Source organism: Lemur catta, chromosome 14 (genome assembly GCF_020740605.2).
Source record: "Lemur catta isolate mLemCat1 chromosome 14, mLemCat1.pri, whole genome shotgun sequence".
Classification (NCBI taxonomy): domain Eukaryota; kingdom Metazoa; phylum Chordata; class Mammalia; order Primates; family Lemuridae; genus Lemur; species Lemur catta.
In genome coordinates, this window is record NC_059141.1 from 49,472,713 (window position 1) to 49,497,539 (window position 24,827).

The 24,827-nt window shown below is 40.1% G+C and overlaps 1 protein-coding gene across 4 annotated transcripts in view; it reads left to right on the forward strand.

Annotated features, from left to right (window-relative positions):
* The first annotated feature begins 13,344 nt into the window (after window positions 1-13,344).
* Window positions 13,345-24,827, forward strand: part of P4HA1 (prolyl 4-hydroxylase subunit alpha 1) — a 74,804-nt gene continuing 63,321 nt past the window's right edge. For 2 of the 4 annotated variants that reach the window (XM_045569183.1, XM_045569184.1), the window contains exon 1: window positions 13,555-13,668. The gene's annotated coding sequence lies outside the window, so the exon portion shown is untranslated. Of the gene's footprint in view, window positions 13,669-24,827 lie in introns of all 4 variants that reach the window. The other 2 variants (XM_045569182.1, XM_045569181.1) reach the window with 2 other exon arrangements.

Consider the following 24,827-nt stretch of genomic DNA (forward strand, 5'->3'; position numbering starts at 1 on the left):
AGTCCTTCCTGCACTTACTACCTGAATAGGTTTCTGTTTCATTGTACTCACTCTGAGTTCTTTTGGGGGTACCTTCCTAGGCCTCAAGAATCAGCAGAAACCAGGAAACTCCAACTGTCCAAGTTCCAATGGCTTCCCTTCCCCAAGGGACCATTGCAGCTTCTGCCACACTTCCCAGAATCCTCCTAAAGATGCACGCTGGGAAGTGTAGTTTAATCCCCATGCCAGCTGCTAAATCCTCCAAAGTTAACTACGGCTGTCAAAAGCATACTTCTGCCACACTTTCCATAATCCTCCTAGAGATGCACTCTGGGAATTATAGTTCAATATCCAGGCATGCTGCTGTGTCCACCCACTGCAAAATTAACCATGGCTATCAAAAGCATGATCTTAGAAGATCTTATTACCAAGAGAACTGTGTCTTTGAGAAAGTAAAATAGTATTAGATCCATTTTTAAATAACAAAATGATAAAGTCATTAAACCTACCCTCATACACAGAAGGCCTATATTCTGAGGGTGGAGGTAGGATGAAGGGGAAGTGAGAATCAGATAACTTTCAACATTTCTGTATCTCCAGTTCTATCTCTGCCCACTTTAGAACTAGCTCTAAAATTTCATGAAATTCTGCCCGTTTAAAAGGACAGAACTCTGTCTAGATATGTTTGAACTTACAGAAGAATTCATTCTTTGATCAATGAGGAAGAGCAGCATTCCATCTGACTCAAAGAAATCTAGCAAAACTACTTCGGGCTGCCCTCTTCTCTTCTTACTACTAAAGTTACTTGCCTATGTGAGAAGATAGTTTTGAAGACCATTCATTCAACATATATTTGATGAGCACCCAATGTGTCTGGGACTCTTACAGACATAAGATACAGCAGAGAACAAAACATGAAAATCTCTATCATCTTATAACTGACATTCAAGTAGGAGAAACAAACAAGCAAGTAAATATACAATGCATCAAGTGGTTATAAGTGCTTGGGAGGAAAAATAGGGCAAGATAAGAGGAAAGGGGCACATTTTCTCAGGACTTCTTGAGGCTATGTGCTCTGAGCCATGGTCACACATATTTGGCTCAGAATAAACCCCTTTAAATTAAAAAGGGGGGCTCGGTGTGGTGGCTTATGCCTGCAATCTCAGTGCTTTGGGAGGCTGAGGTGGGAGGATCTCTTGAGGCCAGGAGTTTCAGACCAGCCTGGGCAACATGGCCAGACCCCAACTCTACAAAAAAAAAAGAGGGATTATTTTGCTATTTTATACAGTATGGTCAGCCTCGTTGTTAAGGTGATATTTAAACAAATACCCTGAAAAAGGTGACAAGGAAGCCAAGTTGATATCTACAGGAAGAGATTTGGAGGCAGAACAAAATGAGTATATGCAAAGGCCCTGGGGTGGGAATGTGTCAGGTTTGAGGAAAGACTAGAACAAAGCATGGTGATTACAGATGAGATCAAAGAGTAGCCAAGTGTCATATCACATCACATAGGGCCTTGCAAGTCTTACAATTCTTATAAATCATTGCAATGCTTTTGACTTTTACCCAGAGAGGGATGGGATGTTATCAAAGAATTTCAGCAGGAGAGTGAGATGATTAGACTTATATTTTAAAAGAATCATTCTGTGTGTGGAGATTAGACTGTAGGGACTAAGGGTTATTAAATCCTGAATGTCATTGTTAATATGTACCTAGATTACAGGGGAAAAAAGAGCAGACCTGGTTAGTTGACCAGCCATTCCCTTTGGATGTCTTCCATTAGCACATGAGCTCAAGCTTTTTTTCTTTTCTTTTTTTTTTTTTTTTTTTTTTTTACCAGGTTGGTTCATTATCCTTAAGGAAGACACAGAAAATTTGAGAGAAACAAGTTGTAAAGTCAATGAATTCCAAAGAGATGGGGAAGCATGCTTAGGGAAAAATTGGGGCTCTAATAATTTAAAAAGTCAAAATAACTATATTTTTGGGTAATTAAGTGTTAAGTGCTATCACAATAAAAATAGCTAAGACTGAGCATTTACTGTGTTCCAGGCACTCTGCTAAATGCTTCACATAGTTATCATTAATCGTCACATCATATGAGATATGACATATTATTTGTACCTTATAGATGAGAAAAAAGAGGCTAGAAAAGTTAAATAATTTGTCCATATTTACACAGCTAGTCAGTAGAAGGGCAGAGATTTTAACTCAAGCGTGTCTGACTCGAGAGAAGCTGTGCTTTTAACCACCATAATGTGCTATAGACCTGGATTATATCTGGGTGTTGGGCAGTGAAACTGAACATAAATATTGGAAAACACTGGAATGATGGAAAGAATCCCATGTTCATAGATTAGAAGGCTTAATTTTGTGGAGATGGCAATGTCCCCCAAATTGATCTACAGATTCAATGCAATCCCTATCAAAATCCCAGGTGGCTTTTTTGCTCAAGCAACAAAAGAAAAAATAGGATTTTGTCAAAATTAAAATCTTTTGTGCTATAAACAGTACCATCAAGAACATGAAAAGACAACCTGCAGAATGGGAAACAATTATTGCAAGACAGGAATCTAATAAGGGACTTGTATCCAGAATATGTAAAGAACACTGGCAACCCAGTAACAAAAAGATAACCCAATTTTAAAATGAGCAAGAGCCGGGTGCACGTGGCTTATGCCTGTAATCCCAGCTACTCAGGGGGTTGAGGTAGGAGGATCCCTTGAGGCCCTGAGGCCAGGAGTTTATGACTAGCCTGGACAACATAGTAAGACCTGCATCTCTAAAGAAAATCTTTTTAATTAGCTGGGTGTGGTGGTGGTACCAGCGCAGGCACGGGGGCTCTCTATGAAATAGAAATTAACAAGAGGCCAAATGGGAGTCACAGGCAAGGCTTCACTGGGGCTCATATTGGAACATAAGGGAGACAGCACAAAGGAAAAGGTCCTCAGGCTGGCTCCCTGAGGGGGGTTCAGGGTGGATGTTATAGAGGCTTAGGCAGGAAAAGATGAAGTGTAAGCATGTAGAGGTGGAGAATTTCTTGCACCTGCATAGTTCTATCACATGCTTCTTCATCGGTCGTATGTCTGATTAGCATGTTAAATCTCCACCCCTTTGTGTGATTTTTAGCACTAAAATGAGATTATAATGAGGGAAAAGGCAAGGTAAGGTCAGTGTGAGGGTCCTTTCTGGCTTGAGGTGGTTGGATATGGACAGGTCTGATTCTTTTGTAGCCAAGTGCTTCATCAGCCTATGTCTGTATCTTGCTCCAGTGGCCCTGAAAAACATTATTGACAAGGTGGTGCTGCCCCATGCTGTCTCCCTTGATCAGAAGTGAGGCCCAAGTCCTGCCCTATACTGCCTCAGTGACATGTGCTTGTAGTCTTAGCTACTCAGGAGGCTGAGGCAAGAGGATCGCTTGAGCCTAGGAATTCAAGACCAGCCTGGGCGGTATTAAGACTCCATCTCAAAAACCAAAACCAAAAGAAAGTAAAAATGATCAAAGGATCTGAGTAGACATTTCTCCAAGGAAGATACAAAAATAACCAATAAGCACATTAAAAGATGCTCAACATCATTTGCCATCAGGGAATGCAAATCAAAATCAAAATAAGATACCATTTTATACCCACTAGGATGGCTATGATCAAAAAGGCAGATAATGACAAGGAGTGGTGAGGATGCGGAGAAACTGGAATCCTCATACACAGCTGGTGGGATTCTAAATGGTGCAGCCGCTTTGGGAAACAGTTGAGCAGTTCCTCAAAAAGTTAAATATGGAATTACCAAATGACCCAGCAATTCCATTCCTGGGTGTATATACCCAAGAAAATTGAAAACATGTGTCCACACAAAAATTTATACATGAATTTTTGTAACAATGTTATTCAAAATAGCCAAAAAGTAGAAACAACCAAATGTCTATCAGCTGATAAACAGGGAAGCAAAATTTGGTGTATCTATCCATACAGTGGCATTTTATTTGTCAATGAAGAGAAATGTTTCATCCATATTGAAAACATTATGCTAATTGAATAATTCACTCACAAAAGATCACATATTGTATTTATATGAAATGTTCAGAATAGGCAAATCTGTAGAGACAGAAAGTAAATTAGTGGCTGCCTATATGTGGGGGCTGAGGGCAGTGTTCGAAGATAATGAATGAGGAGTGACTGCTAATGGGAACAGGGTTTTGTTTTTGGGGGGCTTTTATCAGAGTGATAAAATTGGCTGTGTTGATGGTTGTTCAATTCTGTGAACCTACCAAAGATCATCAAATGGCACACTTTAAATGGGTAAATTGTACATTATTTCAATTATATCTCAATAAAGCTATTAAAAATGCTCAACTAATTCATTAATTATATTAAAAAATTATAGTGCATGATTAGGCTGGGCACAGTGGCTCATGCCTCTAATCCTAGCACTTTGGGAGGCAGAGGCAGGAAAATTGCTTGAGGTCAGGAGTTCGAGACCTGCCTGAGTGAGAGCAAGACCCCATCTCTACTAAAAATAGTAAAAAATCAGCTGGGCATAGTGGCACGTGCCTGTAGTCCCAGCTACTTGAGAGGCTGAGGCAGGATGATCGCTTGAGCCCAGGACTTTGAGGTTGCTGTGAGCTAGGCTAAGGCCACAGCACTCTAGCCCAGGCAACAGAGCGAGACTCTGTCTCAAAAAAAAAAAAAAAATGATAGTGCATGTGCATGATTAGTAAATACAGCAAATATGGCATAAACAACTATAAGCCTCATTGTTTTTATAAGTCATGAGGTAAAAATTGTCTTTCCTCAGACATGCTTAACTTCAAAGCAATGAGATTTATTCAGTCATGTAATAAATTAACACTGTACACACTTTTAAGGGCACAAAATTTGTCTCAAGTCATTTAATCCCAGCATATCCCTTTTGTGGTAGAAGTGAGGTAATAGTATATTGAAATACATGTGTGTATTAATTTATTAAACAGATATTTATTGTAAACCTATTATGTGCCAGTCATTATGCTAGTATTGGGAATACAATGGTGAATAACTTAACAGTCTCTACCATCAAAAAGCTAGTTATGCATATTACATGTGATGGGGTGTGTGTGTGTTCATGAGCATGCAAGCATGTGAGTCAACAGCCCATTTATTCAGCCTTTGACCAATTACCAGAATGGACATTAGGATGTGCATACATTAGCAAACTTGAAGAGAAATTAGAAGTTCCTTCTGTAAGCAGGCTTGTAGTTGAATATTGTCTTACTTCATGTAGGACAAGAAATATATCTTAGCAAATAGGAGTGGAAGGGGCTCAAATAATAAGCCACTGGCAAAGAGACCTGTCCATTTTCAAAGCCAATGACTCCATAAACACTGGCAGATCTTTATGCTTCTATTTAAAAGCAACGTACAATAGGTTTCCCTCCTCTCTATCTTCCAAACATGTAGTAATGCTGAACACACAGCAGTGAATAGAACTAAGACTAGAGGCCATACTCAGCTGGAAGACAAAATAAAAAAAAAAAAAAACAATCAAGGCACAACAACGTCAGAATTAATTTGAACACATGATTTTATTAGTACAACGCAAGCACTAGACCGAGCAAAGGTTTCTATTTCCTGTTAATTGACCTCTTCTTCTATTTGCTTTTCCTCTCCCTACATAGACTTTTCTTGTTTGTTTGGTTCCTTTATGACTGCCTGCAGGCTATTTTATTGGAATTACCAGAATTCCATCAGAAAGTTGGCAGAAACTGAAAAAGTTATAAAATTGTTGGTTTCATTATTAGCTAAAAGCTCTGGCAAAAGTATTTCAATAATGGATTAAAACCATAGCTAACTTACACTTCTGTAGTGTCTTGTATAATTTAATCTTTATCCCAATGTCCAGATGGGTTCTGAGTATTAGACAACGTATACACTGTGTGTGGTTATATTTCCAAAGCAGATATAATTTTTCTGTTACCTAATCTGGTGATTAATTAATGTTTCACTTTTCTGGGCCTCAGTTTAAGACATCTCCAAGTCTCTAATATTTTATAATGCAAGGATTATCCAAATATATGATCATTAAGTTTTCAATGTTGAATGAAAAGAATTTGGAGATTTCCCTGATTTACATTATCCGTACTCTATTCCTACATTATAGTAGTAGCTTAGGAGGTATCTGTTATCAGTCATCTGTTGTAACAATAATGCTTCATAAAAAATCCACAAAATCACAGAGGCATTCAACAAGTGTTTATTAATCACTTACCTGGGATGGTTGGCTAGTGATTTTGCTAATCCTGGTCACACTCCTTTACATGTCTAAGAGTGAGTATACCATTGGATAATCGAAAATTGTCTTGGCTGGGACAGCTGGGGTGAGTTGGCTCTACTCTACATGTTGCAAGCAGACTAGCATGGGCATATTGGTTTAATGGTGTGACAAAAGGCAAAGGCACAAGTGAAAATATGCAAGTCTCTGTTTGCATCGCAGCCAAAGCATACCATATGATTAGACCTAGAGTTACAATGGAAAGGTATTACAAGATTATATGGCAAAAGGTGTTGTAAGGGGTTTGGGCCAACTACAAAGTTAGAGGAAACAGTCCCCTGAAGAGAGCACCCTCACTTCTGATACTAACTGCAAGTTTGAGGGATTCCCAAAACCACCCTCAGTTTCAATAGAAGGACTCACAGAACTCACTGAAAGCTACTAAACTCATGGTTATTGTTTATTATAGGGAAATGATACAGATTAAAGTCACCCAAGGGAAGAATCACATACGGCAGAGCCTGGGGAAGCTTCACCGCTACGTGTGGAACTTCCATTGTTCTCTCTGCATGGAGTCAGGATGCATTATTTCCCCAGCATTGCTGTGTGACAGTGCACACAGGGAAACTCACCCACGCCTCTGTGTCCAGAGTTTTCATTGGGGCTCCATAACTCAAAACCTCCACCCTAAATCACATTGTTGGTCTTTCCAATGTGGTCAGCCCCCATCCTAAATTACATTGTTAGACTATCCAGTGTGACCCAAGGCCCTCAAACAAACAAAGATACTCCTATTGGGCATGAGATTAGCTCCCGAGTACTAAGGACAAAGGCTAGACCTCTTTTGAGGCAAGGTTAAATTTTTTACTACATAGGCATGGATTCAGAAAGTGGGGAAGAATTGAGACTATTAATGCAATCAATTTACCACTCACAATAGTTCTGTGAAAAATGTTCCTTAAATTGGTATAGGATATGAAGCAGTGTTATTTCATTTCTGGATTGACTTGAGAACTGACTTTTCTCTTTACCCCTTGTCCCCATTAAGTTCTAATTATTTCCATTTCATAATTTTTTTCAAAGTCATTGAAACAGGTATAAAGCTCATCAATTTTGACTCTGTTATTTAAAAACAACAAAATAAAACCCCACACAATTCTATGCCATGTAGCATCCAATGATGATTACTCTTTTCACTATAATACTTCATACTTTTCCAAGAACTTTCAAAATAACTATAGCAATTGATTTTTATGATGTTTTTGTGTGGTTGGTAGGACAAATAGTATTATGGCCATTTGGTTAATGAAGAAATTTTGGCATTAAAGTTAAAGCAATTCATTCAGGAACACCCTAATACACTGTTAATGGTGGACTAAAACTTGGGTTCAGTTTCCATCAGTGCTCCTTCCAAATAAAAAGTTATTATTCTTCCTACTAGATACTACAATTCTGTGACTGAATGAACTCCAGGTTCTAAACTCTGAGTCTTGCTTCACCAAATAAAGCTGCAATTTCTGGCTGTCTTGCCTGGTTTTTTTGAGCTCTTGACAAGTTCATTTGGATGGAAGAATGCATGGACCAGCCAAGCTCTACAAATCTTTCAGATAGCCAAGTCAGATTCTGTTTGCTTATACACAGAAGCATTCTTCTGAAATAAAACTTATTGTTTTCAGTAAAATATTTCTTAAATTTGCAAACATTTTCTGTGCTTGATAGAATAGCTGTTGGATATTCCCTTGCAAATTATAGAACTTGAAAATATTTACTATACAGGACTCGAACTATTTATATTCAAAGGGTAATGTACAATAAACAAGAAAAGATACCAGAAAATGGAAAAGGAGCAAATGGAGTCTGTTACACATGTCATGCTATTCATTAGTTTTCACAAGCCAAAATTAATAAATAAATATACCTTATTCACCAATATATTTCCAATACCTGATACAATGCCTGGCACATTGTAGGTGCTCAACAAATATTTGTTGAATGAATAAACAAGTGAATAATTTAAATAGGCTTCCTTATTACAACAGTTGCTTGGTAAGGTAGTATTCTCCTGACACCATTGTTTTCCCTTTGGAAAACAGGTACATCTTCTTTAGGAATTATAAATTTGATTCAAAACAGAACAGTTGAGAGCTGAGTTTGCACTTTCTCTAAAATGGATCTTAATACTAAGTACTTAATACTTAGTGCTAGAGTTCTACATTAGGTAAGGTTAGTTTATTTTCTTGCAACTGTGATTTGAAAAAACTGAAATTTAATATGCTTAAACAATAAGGGAATTTATTAAGTTATATAACTAAAATGTCTAACTTTAGTTCAGGCTTCAGGTACCGCTGGATTAGGGTTTTGCTCACTTCCTCTGAGCTCTGACCTATTCCATTCATATTGGCTTTGTCCTCAAGTTGGCTTCCATCGTGGTAGAAAAATGGCTTCCAGAAGATTTTAGAGCTACTGAGTTCGCTATTCCTATCCAGATCACATGTCTGCCCTCAGCAGTGAAACAAAAGTATTGATCTTCCCTCTATTTGGACCAATTTAGGTTATAATCCCCCTTTCTGAGCCCCTAACCAAACAATTCCTGAGGTTAAAGGAATTCCACGAATTTATTGTTTGTGACCTGGGATAAGTGCCCATTTCTAAATCATGATGGAAAGAAAGACCGTCACATTACTGATGTGAATTAGGCATGTTTGAGTGAGGAGGGCATGAGTAAAGTGAGTTTCTTGGACCTGTTGTTTGATGTCTTTCATTATTTTTGGAATATTCTGTCATTATCTCTTCAAATACTTCTAAAGCCCCATTTCTTCGAATGATCATATGTAGGATTATTTGGTATTGTTCCACAGCTTTTGGATGCTTGGATGTTTGTTTTTGACTCTTTTTTTCTCTGTTGTATATTGGTTTGGATGATTTGACCTTTTCTCAGCTGTGTTGAGTACACCAATGAGTCCATCACTCGTATTTTGATATCTTGAATAGCATAGGATTTTCCCCTAGCATTTTTATTTGACTCTTTTTATGTTATTTTGTTGTTGTTGTTGTTGTTGGTTTTTGTTCGTTTGTTTTTGTTGTTGTTGTTGTGACAGGCTCTTGGTCTTTTTCCTAGGCTAGAGTGCAGTGGTATGATCACAGCTCACTGCAACCTCAAACTCCTGGGCTCAAGCTATCCTCCTCCCTCAGCCTCTTGAGTAACCTAGACCACAGGTGCACACCATCACACCTGGCATTGAGGTCTCACTTTCTTGCTCAGGCTGGTGTCGAACTCTTGGGCTCAAGCGATCCTTCTGCCTTGGCATCCCAAGGTGCTGGGATTACAGGTGTGAGCCAGTGCGCCCGGCCTATTCCACCAGTTTAAATTACATCTGCAAAGTTCTTTTGCCATATGAAGTAACATATTCACAGGTTCTAGGCATTAGGATGTGGAAATCTTTGAGGGACCTTTATTCTGCCTACCACAGCGAGCACCCCTATTTGAAGCCACATGATGTGGGTGGTCTGGCTACCTCAGTGCAGCCATTTGTCCCAATGCCACAATGCCAGGATGCTCATGACTAGAATCATTTCCAGTTTCAGTTACATTCTAGAATCCTTCATCTCTTGACTTTCATGTCCCTACTCATAAGCAAGGAGGAAGTCCCTATCACTTTTACTCTCAAGGCCCATCCCCATGTCCAGTGACATGTCATCCACAGGAAAAGCCCTCCTCTTACATTGTGTTTTTGCTTTGTTATAGGTAAGTAACATAATGTTATTCCACTGCTTAAAACACTTCAATGCCTTCCCACTGGATTTGTTACAGTACTTAACAGGCCCTGCGGGATCTAGCCTTTACACATCTTTCCAATCTCCTCTTGCTTACTGCACTGCAGCCACACTAAATTTCTTTTAGCTCCTCAAATGTACCAACTTTTGTTTGTTTTTTGCTATGCAGTCCTCACATATACAGGACTATTCTCTCTCTTTAGAATGCTCTTATTCACACACTTCCTCTGGCTAACTTAGGTCTCAGTTTAAATGTTACTTCTCCCTTCCAAGGACTAACCAGGCCCAACCCTGCTTAGCTTCCAAGATCAGATGTGTTCAGGGTGGTATGGCCATAGACTACATGTTCCTTCTTTGGTGACACTCTCCTTGTGTTACCAGTCTAAACCATGTCCTTCTGTTATTCTTCCCCATAGCACATTTTCCTTATTTTCACTTGTCAAAAAGTGTGTGTGTGTGTGTGTGTGTGTGTGTGTGTGTGTAGATTTTTTTTTTTTTTTCGTAAGTTGTAGGTTTTCTTCCAAGGACTCCAAGTTCTATAACAGCAGGAATCATCTACCCAGCACTTAGCATACTCTGGCTCATGCAGGCAAGCAAATATTTATTGCATAAATAAATTCCCATTGCCACAGTATAGGTTTTAGTTCTTTCCAGTAAAGATTGTAAACTCCTTAAAAGCAGAGTTTGATCTTCCACAGCCCAGTAGGTAGTGTCTTGGACACAGTAGGTAGGTGTTCCATAAATATTTATTCAATGAATCTTGGATTACTAATCTAGACTCTACTTTCTTTCTCTTCTAATTCACATAGCATAAAATGTGATTGATTAAGCTTCACAATTCCTTGTTGATAATGTTATATCACTTTTTAGGATTGTCAAATTTGAGAAAATTTCCTATAGGTCATTTAATATATGACTTAAAAGAATTCAGGACATATCAGTTTTCTTTGATGACATGCTTTAGTTTGTTGTGGATGCCCTCATTAAATTCTGAGAGAAAATTTAAAATAATTTTTGGCTAGGTATTGAAAAACACTAAATCTTTAATTAAAATTTTACACAACAGTGCTGGGCACAGTGGCCCACACCTATAATCCCAGCAACTTGAGATGCTGAGGCAGGAGGATTGCTTGAGGCCAGGAGCTGCAGAACAGCCTGGGCAACACAAGGAGACCCTGTCTCTAGAAAAAAAATTTTTACACAAACAATAATTGGAAAAATTTCCCATAGATTAGCTTTAGGTTCCCTAAATTTCAACCCTGCTTCCACTCTTCACATATTTTTTGATGCCAGAACATTGGACACATTCAAATAACTATAAGAGGTCTGGCCCTGCACCTTTCTTTGTTTTACAGTGCTGGGTGGGTCAGCACAATGGGCGATAGAAGTATACTTGGAAGCCACTGGGACAGCTGGCGATATTTTAACTACACATGGAAGTGACTGTGGGTTACAAAAATATATCCCAGTAAACTCAAACCAAATGTATCCCTAACTCAACTTCCCTTTAGCTAAATTTCAGAAATGTCTGCTAGCCACTCCAACATCACTAGAGAAGGGAAACATGGAGGAAGGAAGTCACTAAGGACTAAAGACTTCAGTTAAAACACTTTACTTTTGTGCATTTTACCAAAGCATATCACTGTGTGAACAAATGGCTAGGGCCTCTTCCAGGGACTTGGAAAGGGCTAGTGCAAATGAGAGCCTCTGGAGCTGAAACCTCTTTGGCTACACAGTAAATCTGCCTCAGAGTCTAGAGCCATTTTAATTACCAAGTAAATTGTCAATTTTCAGAGTCAGCTCTACCCAGGGCCAGTGGATATGTTGATTACCGCTCCATGTGAAGCAAAGATTTTCTAACAAGAAGATACCGTTGCCTCTTACGTCAAAGGGCTCCCCGCTCTTTATTTAGACTAGTGGTTCTCAAACTCTTTGGTCTTATGACCACTTCACACTCCTAAAAAGTATTGAGGACTCCAGAAAGCTTTCATGTGGATCATGTCCATCAACATTTACTGTATTAGGAATTAAAACAAAAACGTGAAATATTTATTAATTCCTTAAAAACAACAATAAAATCTGTTATATATTAACATAAATATTTTTTAATAAAAATATCTATTTTCCAAAGCAAAAAAAAAATTTTAGTGAGAAGAGTGGTATTATTTTACATTTCTGCAAATCTCTTTGGTGTCTGGGCTAAGAGAAGATTTTTATATCTGCTTCTGCATTCAATCTGTTGCGATGCCACAGGACATGTGGTTTCTGAAAACCCCACTGGATTGTTATTAGAGTGAAAAAGGCAAATAAGTCTTAGTACGAAATTTTGACCTTGTGGACCACTGACTTAGACATGACTGTATTTACTTTTTAGTTGCCTGGGGCTCCCAAAGTACCCCCTCTCTGACTCTTTCTGTAGCTGTATAAACAAATTCACCTCCTAGATAAGAGTCAAATGTTAATTATTGCTGCATTTTTTTACCCCACATGGAAAACTTCAGAAACAACAATTTTTAACAAATAACAATTCTTAGGGAAGTCATTTTTCCCTTTCACTGACAAGGGAAAAATTATTTCCTTCATTGTCTGCACCCTAATAGTAATGCTTTCCTCTTTTGGGAATACTGTATACTTGAGGCAAATCTTAGATTAAGACCAAACACAACGTTGGGTGCTTTATATAAATTATTCAATGCTACGGCAGTATTTAATATTTACTAAGTCCTTTCTGTGTTCGAGGTATGTGTTAAGTGCGTTATATATATTATCTCATTTTATTCTCACAATAATCCTACAAGATGGGTAGTACTGTTATTTCTATTTTATAGGTGAGTAACCTGAGAGAGGCTGTTGATGCCCCATGTTATACAGGACTGAACCAGGATCTGAAACCAGATAATCTGACTCTGGAGCTCTCCAGTCTATTATATAACGATAAAGTATAAAGGTGAGAGATAGAGTGAGATTAGTATAAAATGACTGTAGTGGTGTGAGAGGGAGGTTAACAAAGCAAAAAGCCTTTTAGGGCCAAGACTACTGAGATACAAAGACTGAATGCACTGTATTATTTTCCCCCCGCAAGAAAATTCTGCTTTATTTTCTACACTCGCATGTTTTATTTTTTACACTCTCATGTTCCTCGTCTCATTTTTAACCCATTTCATTGCTGGTGGCTCCGTTGCTCAGGACAGACGCTGACCCTGAAATTAAGGAGCGAAACTCAACAAGACCTGGTGGCGGCGAACGAACGGGAAAAAAAAAGAAAAAAAAAAAAAAAATCCGGGTGGTAACCACGGTAACGCTGGCGGGGCGAGAACCCTGCGCAGGCGCGTTACATCCCAAGCCCGCTTGCCCACCCCTGGGCTGCCGGCCCGAGCCCCTCCTCTCGGCCTCAGACTCCACGGGCGGGCCACGATGGGGGCCGGAGGGAGGCCGGGACTTGGCGCCTGCGCAGTCGCTGGGGCGCTGGTGTGATCGAGCTCACGTAGCGAGGGCTGCAGTCGCCACCTCCGCGGCGCTGCCGTCGCGGCCTAGAGGTTATAAAAGGGCTAACTGGCTCCCTCTGCTGCCCAGTCGCGCCGCCAGCGGGCTGAGGGGAGGGAGTAGGTAGTCGGCCCGAGAGTAGGCGACACGGGACAGAAGAGCGCGCCACCCTCCCGTCCCACTTTACAGGTGAGACGCTCCCTCGACCTTGGAGGCTGAAGTCGAGGCCCTTGGGCAGCTGTGGTCTGTCTCGGACGGCTGCGGCGATGCGGACCTCCCCGCCCTGGCGGGATGGCCGGGGGCGGGGGTTCTCCAGTTCACCACAGCAGCCTTGGTACCTTTCGCTCCGGAGACTCGGCCCCTCGCGGGCGCCACGCGACTCCGGGCTCCGGCGGCCGGGCTGCCGGTCCCCTCCGTGCTCCCCTTCCCACCTCCGCCCCCGCTGCGCCTCCGACCTTTGGGGCTGAGGCAGCCTCCGTCCCCGCCCCAGGGACCAGAACTTTCTTGAATTTTCCTTCCCGGGGAGGAATCACCCTGTTGATTTTTCCAAGCTCCCCTCGCACCTGGTCCTCCCACGAAGCCGAGGGGAACGCCAGGGCGGGGCGTGGTTTTTTTGGCTGCCACAGCCGCAGATGGTTAGCGTGCGGCAACGGAGAGTGGGCTTTAAGGCTTAGAGCTCAAGCTGGCACACTCCAGGCATCTTTGCCCTATGGAAAAGTCGTGGGTCGGGGAAGTGGATCTACCCAGAAAGTTCTGGCTGAACTCAGCTGTTGAACGCGGCGGTGCTTCCTCAGCAGCTAGACGTAGCCTGGAGCGCCGAGTTTCGGGCTGTTCGCGCGGAGGAAGTTGGCTGTCAGGTTACCTAGTTGTCGGGGAAGCGGGGCTTCTTCCTTCCTTCTTCCACGCAAAAATGTTTAAAGGCTCCTCGCTCTCTCTGTCTTTTGCAGCTTTTAAAAGTCCACATCAGTCAAACAAATTCCATGGTTGAGAATTTTGAGTTAGGATTACAGGTCTGGCCCCCGATGTATGTTTCAAGGCGGAGGGGGGCTGATGGTACGAGACTGTTTTTCCTAAATAATCCAATGTATGAAATATAAATCCAGTTTTTAGACGCTAACATCTTAATGCATTCCGGATAGAGTGGACAAGACTCGGAATTTTGCGCTGTTTTCTTTAAGAAAGGGTTGAAGAAGCAGCTAGATCCCCTTTTAGGAATTGATCTAAAAGGCCAAAGGGACTTGCCAGTTTCAGACAGTTCCACTTAACTGTTTCTGGTTTCTCCGAGAGCTGTGGTTCTTGGACTTTTCCCCTGGAATGCACTCCGAAGGGATGAAACAGCCACTACGTGAGTGGGGGAGGGGGAAAGACGTGGCAGCAGTGTTTTTTCATCAACCTTTTGGTTAATTTTTTTTTAAGGGTCTGGGAAGAAACGTATTTCCCCTTTTAGGTTTAGATGTAGCTTATGAATGAGGTTAGTCTTTTCCTAAAATAATCAGATGAAAAATTGAGTCTGCATAGCAGGAACATTGGAAGTTAACTTTAAAAACATTTTAAAGGATTTTCTGATCAAATTTCTATGGATAAAATGGATACTTTAAGCAGTAAATATTCAAGAAGCTGAAAGTGAACAGTCTTGAATATGTTTTGTCTTGATTTGAAATGTGAATAGACATTCTGTGATTTTTGTCTAATTTTGGCCTTTTGCCTGTGAGTGTGATTTTAGGATCTTAAATATGAACTTCAAATTTTACCTTTTTCTTTCTGTGGGAAGCATAGATTTTATAACTTACTTTTAAAAGTCATGTCAGTTTTGGTTTTAGAACATTGTGCCTTAAGTCCTGCCATTGTCTCTGATAGCTGATGGCAAATGCTTATTTGATTTTCATAGACTCACTAGGAAAAGGATCACTTTGTCCCTTTTAGATGGATAGTGCTGTCTCCATTGACAGCTTGAAATGAATTTTATTTTGAGGTACTGAAAGCAGGACTTTGGTAAGAGGGTAACTACATTGGCCATTTTGTATTTTGGTAACTTAGGTGCTAAAACAGATGAAAAATGTGTATAGCTTTTAATTATTGCAAAGAAATTTAGACACTGCAAAAGGCTATTAAAAAAGAAAGTTTTGTATCGGCTGTGTAGGCCAGGTTGTTGCAGTTGAGTCTTGGCTGTTGGGTAAGGAGTTGTTAACCTTTTCTACTGATAAAGTAGAAAGGTAGGTTAACTTATTAATAGAAAAGAGTAATTTGTCTACTGATAAGCAGTATTTTTCACAGGACAATTAAGTTCAAACTCCTGCTTTTATTCCAGGGTTGCAGCAAGAATTGCAACAGCCATAAAGCTTATGAGCCTTCATTTCTGTGGAAGGAATACCTTATTTTATTTAGCAACTAATTATCAAATAGGATATAATTACTGCTCTTAGATTGATCTGTGAGATATATAGTAGTGGTTCTCAACCTATTTTTTTTATTTCAGCATATTATGGGGGTATAAAAGTTTAGGTTATGTATATTGCCCTTGCCCCTCACCCCCAATCAGAGCTTCAAGCGTGTCCATCCCCTAGATGGTGCGCATAGCACTCATTATATATGTATACACCCATCCCGTCCGCACCCCTCACATCTGCCTGACACCCAATTAATGTTATTCCTAGATGTGCTCTTAGGTGATGATCAGTGAAACCAGTTTGATGGTGAGTACATGTGGTGCTTATTTTTCCATTCTTGGGATACTTCGCTTAGTAGAATGGGTTCCATCTCTATCCGGGAAAATACAAGAGGTGCTATATCACCATTGTTTCTTTTTTTTTTTTTTTTTTTTGAGACAGAGTCTCACTCTGTTGCCCGGGCTAGAGTGCAGTGGCGTCAGCCTAGCTCACAGCAACCTCAAACTCCTGGGCTCAAGCAATTCTCCTGCCTCAGCCTCCCGAATAGCTGGGACTGCAGGCATGCGCCACCATGCCCAGCTAATTTTTTCTATATATTTTTAGTTGTCCGGATCATTTCTTTCTATTTTTTTTAGTAGAGACGGGGTCTTGTTCTTCCTCAGGCTGGTCTCGAACTCCTGAGCTCAAACGATCCGCCTGCCTCGGCCTCCCAGAGTGCTAGGGTTACAGGCGTGAGCCACTGCGCCCGGCCCACCATTGTTTCTTATAGCTGAATAGTACTCCATGGTATACATATACCACATTTTATTAATCCACTCATGTATTGATGGGCACTTGGGTTGTTTCCACATGTTTGCAATTGTGAATTGTGCTGCTATAAGCATTCGAGTGCAGATGTCTTTTTCATAGAATGTCTTTTGTTCTTTTGGGTAGATGCCCAATAATGGGATTCCTGGATCAAATGGTATGTCTACTTTTATCTGTTTAAGGTATCTCCATTGCTTTCCACAGAGGTTGCACCAGCCTGCAGTCAGTCCCACCAGCAGTGTATGAGTGTTCCTATCTCTCTGCATCCATGCCAGCATTTATTGTTTTGGGAGTTTTTGATAAAGGCCATTCTCACTGGAGATAAGTGATGTCTGACTGTGGTTTTGATTTGCATTTCTCTGATGATTGGAGATGTTGAGCATTTTTTCATGTTTGTTGGCCATTCTTCTGTCTTCTTTTGAAAAGTTTCTATTCATGTCCTTTACCCACTTTTTGATAGGGTCATTTGATTTTTTCTTGCTGATTTTTCTGAGTTCTAAATAGATTCTAGTTATCAGCCCTTTATTGGATGTGTAGCATGTGAAAATTTTTTTCCATTCTATCAGTTGTCTGTTTGCTCTTGTGACAATTTCTTTGGCTGTGCAGAAGCTTTTTAATTTAATCAGATCCCATTTATTTTTGTTGTTGCTGTGATTGCCTTTGGGGTATTCTTCATAAATTCTTTGCCTAGGCCAATGGATATAATTACTGCTCTTAGATTGATCTATGAGATACATAATAGTGGTTCTCAACCTATTTTTTTTTTTTTTTGGAGACAGAGTCTTACTCTGTTGCCCGGGCTAGAGTGCCGTGGCGTCAACCTAGCTAATAGCAACCTCAAACTCCTGGGCTCAAGCAATCCTCCTGCCTCAGCCTCCCGAGTAGCTGGGATTACAGGCATGCACCACCATGCCCGGCTAATTTTTTCTATATATATTTTTAGATGTCCATATAATTTCTTTCTATTTTTAGTAGAGACGGGGTCTGACTCTTGCTCAGGCTGGTCTCGAACTCCTGAGCTCAAACCATCCTGCCGCCTCGGCCTCCCAGAGTGCTAGGATTACAGGTGTGAGCCACCGCGCCCAGCCTTCAACCTATTTTTTTATTTTGTTTTTTTTTAGAGACAGTTTTACTCTGTTGCCCTGAGTAGACTGCCATGCCATCAGCCTAGCTCACAGCACCTTCGAACGCCTGGGCTCAATCCATCCTCTTGAGTAGCTGGGACTACAGGCGTATGCCATGACACCCAGCTAATTTTTCTATTTTTAGTAGAGACGGGGTCTCACTGTTGCTCAGGCTGGTCTTGAACTCCTGATCATCTCGCCTCGGCCTCAGAATATATAAAAGACAAGCCAGGGTGGGCACAGTGACTCATACCTGTAATCCTAGCACTCTGGAAGGCCAAGGCGTGAAGATTGCTTGAGCTCAGGAGTTTGAGACCAGCCTGAGCAAGAGTGAGACCCCATCTTTACTAAAAATAGAAAAAATTAGCTGGGTATGGTGGTGTGTGCCTGTAGTCCTGACTGAGGCAGGAGGATCGCTTGAGCCCAGGAGTTTGAGGTTGCTGTGAACTAGGCTGACGTCACAGCACTCTACCCTGGGCAATAGAGCAAGACTCTGTCTCCAAAAAAAAATAGATAAATAAAAACCTTTTATCAGTAGTTTATTCTTCCCCCTAAAAGAATCTTCTAGGGATTGGATTGAGCTCTAAAAAGATTTGGAAAGTCTTCCTATATAATCTACCTGATAACAGAGCACTTTATATAGTATATAATTTGATCCTTAAAATAATCATGTGAGGTAGTTTTATGTTATCCCCATTTTACAAATGAAACTGAGGCCCAAAGAAGTCAAGTAATTTGCCCGAGAACACAGTAAGTTGCAGAGGTAGGACTTGGATTCAGGTTGTCTATTTTCTGATTTACACTTCATATTACTTCATCATTGCTAATTGTCTAGAGTAACTGAGATAATAAAAGGAAAAAAAAATCAGTAACATTTACCACTGAATTAGAAATATTTTCAACATCTAGAGTTGAAATAAAGTAGGGTTCCTGGTTAGTAGTAATTAAATTAGTCATTCTACTCAATGAACATTTTAAAGACATTTATAATGTGCCCAGTAGACTGGGAGAATCAAAGGAGTAATGAGAAACATTTTATAGGAGAAATACAACATGAAAGTTACTTGATATACCAGCATGTTCTAACATTTACTCAGTATTAAATCTGAGTTAAGTGCTGAGTGGAAATGCATATCTAGATTCAGATTCTCTGCAATGATGAATTCATTTTTCCCTGTTCTAGTATATGTGGTCTTATTTTGTCTATCTTTATCTCAACTTGAGAACTTTGAATCTGGCATTAGAAAAAAGAAGGAATTGCAGGGTAGAAAAAGAGGTAGACTGGAATTTGGACTGAATAGCCTTGGAAGGGATTAAGTTAAGATCAAGTATACCTGGGGCTCCGAGCAAAAATCCATATAGTAGGAGGAAAGGGGCTGCTAAAGCCAGTTTGGGGTATTTTACTCTGAACTCATGAGCCTTGAACAGTATATTTAACCTTTTTGTGTTAGGAATGATATTTGAGTAATACGGTGGGTACATTTGGGAATTTGTTCCTTATCCGTGCAGAGTGGGTTAAACAATCATCTCTAGATGATTCCATTACAAGAATCAGAGTTACTTTCATTTTGGGACTTCAGTAAGACCCAAGAATTAATAGTCGACAACCACAAGTCATAAAATTAAAAGGCATTGGAACATTGTATGAAGCGTCAAATAGAGGAGCAGTATCCTGTTATCAATGTCTGCAAAAATGGACTCTATAACCATATTTTTTAAATTTTGGTGCTTTTTGTAAGGGTTCTGGGGAGTAAGTAATAGAAATGGAAATTTGTAAAATTTTAATTAAAAAGTTTAAGATGTCTATTTTAATCTATTTTCTGAATATGTAAGATTCTTCACCTCACTACCTAGCTCTATTGTACTATTGCCCAAATAATTTCTCAAGCTCACCAACTATGAATTTTCTCTGAAATTTTTTAGAGACAGGGTCTTAGCTCTGTTGCCCTGGCTGGAGTGCAGTGGCATGATGATAGCTCAGTGCAACCTTGAACTTCTAGACTCAAGAGATCCTCCTGCCCCAGCCTCTTTTTTTTGAGACAGAGTCTCGCTTTGTTGCCCGGGCTAGAGTGAGTGCCATGGCATCTGCCTAGCTCACAGCAACCTCAAACTCCTGGGGTTAAGCGATCCTACTGCCTCAGCCTCCCCAGTAGCTGGGACTACAGGCATGCACCACCATGCCCAGCTAATTTTTTCTATATATATTTTAGTTGGCCAGATAATTTCTTTCTATTTTTAGTAGAGACGGGGTCTTGCTTTTGCTCAGGCTGGTCTCGAACTCCTGAGCTCAAACGATCCACCCGCCTCGGCCTCCCAGAGTGTTAGGATTACAGGCGTGAGCCACCTCGCTTGGCCATGCCCTAGCCTCTTGAGTAGCTGTGACAACAAGCATGTGCCACCACGTCTGGCTCATTTTTCTATTTTTGGTAGAGAAGGGGTCAGGCTCTTTCTCAGACTGATCTTGAACTCCTGACCTCAAGCAATCCTCCTGCCTTGGCTTCCCAGAGGGCTAGGATTACAGGCGTGAGCCACTGCACCCAGCCTATTGAGTATAATTGACATAAGTTGCACATATTTATAGTGTACAATTTGATAAGTTTGACAGAATATCTGCTCACAAAAATGTCAACACAATCAAGATAAGGAACCTATCCATCACTCTTAAGAGTATCTTCATGACTGTAATCCCTCCTTATTGCTTTCACCTCATCCCCAGGTGATCATTGATCTCTTTCTGTCACTTAAGATTAGTTTGTATTTTCTAGAATTTAATAAAAATGGAATCATGTAGTATAGACTATTTTTTGTGGGGATGTAACTGCTTCTTACATTTAGCATAATTTGAGATTCATCCATGTCGTTACTTGTTCATACCTTTTTATTGCTGAATAGTATTACATTGTATGAATATAGTATAATTTTATCCATTTACAAGATGAAGGACAATTGGGTTGTTTCCAGTTTTTGACTATTATAAATAATGCTGCTATGAGCGTTCATGTACAAGTCTTTGGGGGGACATATTTTCTCTTGGGTAAATGTCTAGGAATGGAATAGCTAGATGGTATGTGATAGGGAAATATTTTTTCCCAGTTGCTGGCTTGTCTTTATTCTTTTAACAGTGTGTTTTGAAGAGCAATCTTTATTCACAGATAACATGTCTATGTGGAAAATCCAAAAGACTATTCAAAAAGGCTCTAGTGAATAAGTAAATTCAGCAAGGTTGCAGGATAGAAGGTCAATATATAACAATCAATTGCATTTCTATATACTGGTAATGAATAATTAGAAATTAAAATAAAAAATTCTAATATTAACTTTATAAAATATGTTTGAGATTTATACACTGAAAATTATAAAACACTGATTATACTATGTTCATGGATAGAAAGACTCAATATTAAGATATCTGTTCTTCTGAAACTGATCTATAGATTCAATGCAATTAGTTCAGATCCCAGCAGGATTTCTTATAGAAACTGATGAGCTGATTCTAAAATTAATATGGAAAAGCAAAGGAACTAGAAAAGCTAGAACAATTTTTAAAAAGAACAACAAAATTGGAAGACTCACACTACCTGATTTCGACTCACTTTAAAGCTACAATAAGCAAGACAGTGTGGTACTGGAGAAAAGATAAACATACAGTTCAATGGAACAAAATAGAGAATCCAAACATAAAAATAGTCAATTCATTTTTGGCAAAATATAAAGGTAATTGGGTTGAGAGAGGATAGTCTGAAACAGTTGGATGTCCATATGCAAAGAAGAAAAAAAAGAATGTTTTATTTGGATACCCAGTATCCCCTGTTGGACACTGGGCAGCACCCTGGCCAGGAATTTATATAATTGTTGGGGAAAATGACACAGAGGCACCAGTGAATATGAAATTAAGATTATGCACACAGCAAAAGGATTCCTCAAGGACAAGGGCTTACGTTTAGTTGAGAATGAATCAAGATTGAAACAGGGTGGTTTTTATTTGTGACTAGGAGGTGGAACTTGTGTGATGGTTCACATGTGTAGGATTTACCTGGTTTGAACTTCCCACCGACACCAAGGGAAGGAATGGCTGGGCTTTCTTACAGACTTACTGAGATATGGGACAGGGACAAAAGGAGGAAAGGGGTGGAACTTGAAAGCAGTCAGCCTTCAAACATCAAAATAGAAAACAGAATCTTTTTCTTTCTTTTTTTCCTTAGAGACAGAGTCTCAGCTGTGTTACTCAGGCTGGAATGCAGTGGCGTGATTGTAGCTCGCTGTAGCCTTGAACTCATGGGTTCAAATGATCCTCCTGCTTCAGCCTTCTGAATAGCTGGGACTACAGGTGGACCACCATACCCAGCTAATATATATGTATATATTTTTTGTAGAGATGAAGTCTCACTGTGTTGCCCAGGCTGGTCTCAAACTCTTGGGCTCAAGCAGTCCTACCTCAGCCTCCCAAAGTGCTAGGATTACAGGCATGAGCCACTGTGCCCAACCAGAATCATTTTCTTTATTACAGACTCACTGTGTACCTCACACTTTATGCAAAAATTAGTTCAGAATGGTTCATAAATCTTTGAGGGTAAAACCTACAGCTATAAAATATTTAGAAGAAAACATAGGACAAAAATCTTTTTGCCCTCAGGTCAAGCAGAGATTTCTTGGATATGACACCAAGATCGTGATGCATAAATGAAAAAGCTGATAAATTAGAGTTCATCCAAATTAAGAACTTGTGTTCTTCCAAACACAATGTTGGGGGAATGAAAAGACAAGTCACAGACTGGGAGAAACTATTCCCCTATCACATATCTGACAAAAATTAGACTATATAAAGAACTCAAAACATTCAATAAGTCCACAACCTAATTAAAAACAGCAAAAGGGGCCAAGCGCAGTGGCACATGCCTGTGATCCCAGCACTTTGGCAGGCTGAGGTGGGAGGATTACTTGAGGCCAGGAGTTTGATACCAGCCTGGGCAACATAGCAAGACCCCATCTCTACAAAAAAAAATTTTTAAAAAGCTGAATGTAGTAGTTCCAGCTACTCAGGAGGCTGAGGCAGGGGGATCACTTGAGCCCAGGAGTTGAAGGTTGCAGTGAGCTGTGATTGCACCACTGCACTCCAGCCTGGACAACAGAATGATACCCTGTGTCAAAAAAAAGAAAAACACCAAAAAATTTAGCAAAAGATTTGAGCAGACACTTTATCAAAGGTATATGGACATCAAACCAGCATACCAGGAGATGTTAAACATTTTCGTAATTATGGAATTGCAAATTAAAATCATAATGAATGAGCAGTTGCAGTGGCTCACACCTGTAATCCTAGCACTCTGGGAGGCTGAGGTGGGAGGATTGCCTGAGCTTAGGAGTTCAAGACCAGCATGAGCAAGAGAGAGACACCATCTGTACTAAAAAATAGAAAAATTAGCCGGGCATCACGATGCGAGACTATAGTCCCAGCTATTCAGGAGGAAGGCTGAGGCAGGAGGATCACTTGAGCCCAGGTGTTTGAGGTTGCAGTGAGCTACCATGTTGCCACTGCACTCTAACCCAGGTGATAGAGCGAGACTCTGTCTAAAAAAAAAAAAAATCATAATGAGATACCACTATATACCTATTGAGAAGATTAAGAAACTTAAGAAAACTAAGGGAAAAGCCCTGAAAATACAAAATGCTGGTGAGCAATTGGAACTTTCATCCATTGCTGATGGCAGGGCAAACTTTGGAAAAACGTCTGGCAGTTTTTTATGAAGGTAAAAAACTTTTATGTCACTTACCATATGACACAGCATTCCCACTCCTAGATATTTACCCAAGTAAACTGAGAACTTATGTTGATTTCTTCTTTATTTTTTAACAGCTTTATTGAGTAATAATTTATGTGTCAATTTATGCTTTAAAGTATATATTTCAATGCCTTTTAATATGTTCACAATCATGCAGCCATCATAACAATCAATTTTAGAACATTTTCATCACTCCAAAAAGAAATCCCAGACCCATTAGCAGTTACTTCCATTCTCCCTACCCCACCCCACTAATTTACTTTTTGTCTCTATAGATTATTTTACTTAGCATAAAGTTTTCAATGTTCATTTGCGTTGTAGCATTGAAAGTACTTCATTTCTGTTTATGGATGAATAATATCCATAGCATGGATATATACCACATTTTGTTTACACACTAATGGACATTTGAGTGATTTCCACCTTTTTGGCTATTATGAATAACATTGCTATGAACATTTATGCAAAAGTTTTTGTGTGGACGTGTGTTTTCATTTCTTTGGGGTATGTACCTATGAGTGAAATTTCTTGGCTATATGTTACTTTATGTTTAGCATTTTTGAGGAACTGAAGAACTGTTTTCCAGACCAGCTACATCACTTTACATTCCCACCAGCAGTGTACAAGAGTTCCAGTTTCTCCACATCTTTGTCAATACTTGTAGTCATTTTTTTTTTTAAGATGTGATCTTCACTGTGTCACACAGTGGTGTGCAGTGGCTATTCACAGGTGCAATCACGGTGCACTGCAACTTCCAACTCCTGCACTCAAGCATTCCTCCCGTCTCTCAGCCTCCCAGGTAGCTGGGACTACAGGCACAGTTACAGTGCCTGGCTTGTCATTTTTTTTTTTTTTTTTTTGAGACAATCTCATTCTGTTGCCCGGGCTAGAGTGAGTGCCGTGGCATCAGCCTTGCTCACAGCAACCTCAAACTCCTGGGCTCAAGCGATCCTCCTGCCTCAGCCTCCCAAATAGCTGGGACTACAGGCATGAGCCACCATGCCCGGCTAATTTTTTTTTCTATATATATTTTTAGCTGTCCAAATCATTTCTTTCTATTTTTAGTAGAGACGGGGTCTCGCTCTTGCTCAGGCTGGTCTCGAACTCCTGAGCTCAAATGATCCACCTGCCTCGGCCTCCCATAGTGCTGGAATTACAGGCGTGAGCCACCGCACCCAGCTGTGTCATTTTTTTTTTATAGCTGTTCAAGTGGCTGTGCAGTGGTATCTCATTGTGGTATTGATTTGCAT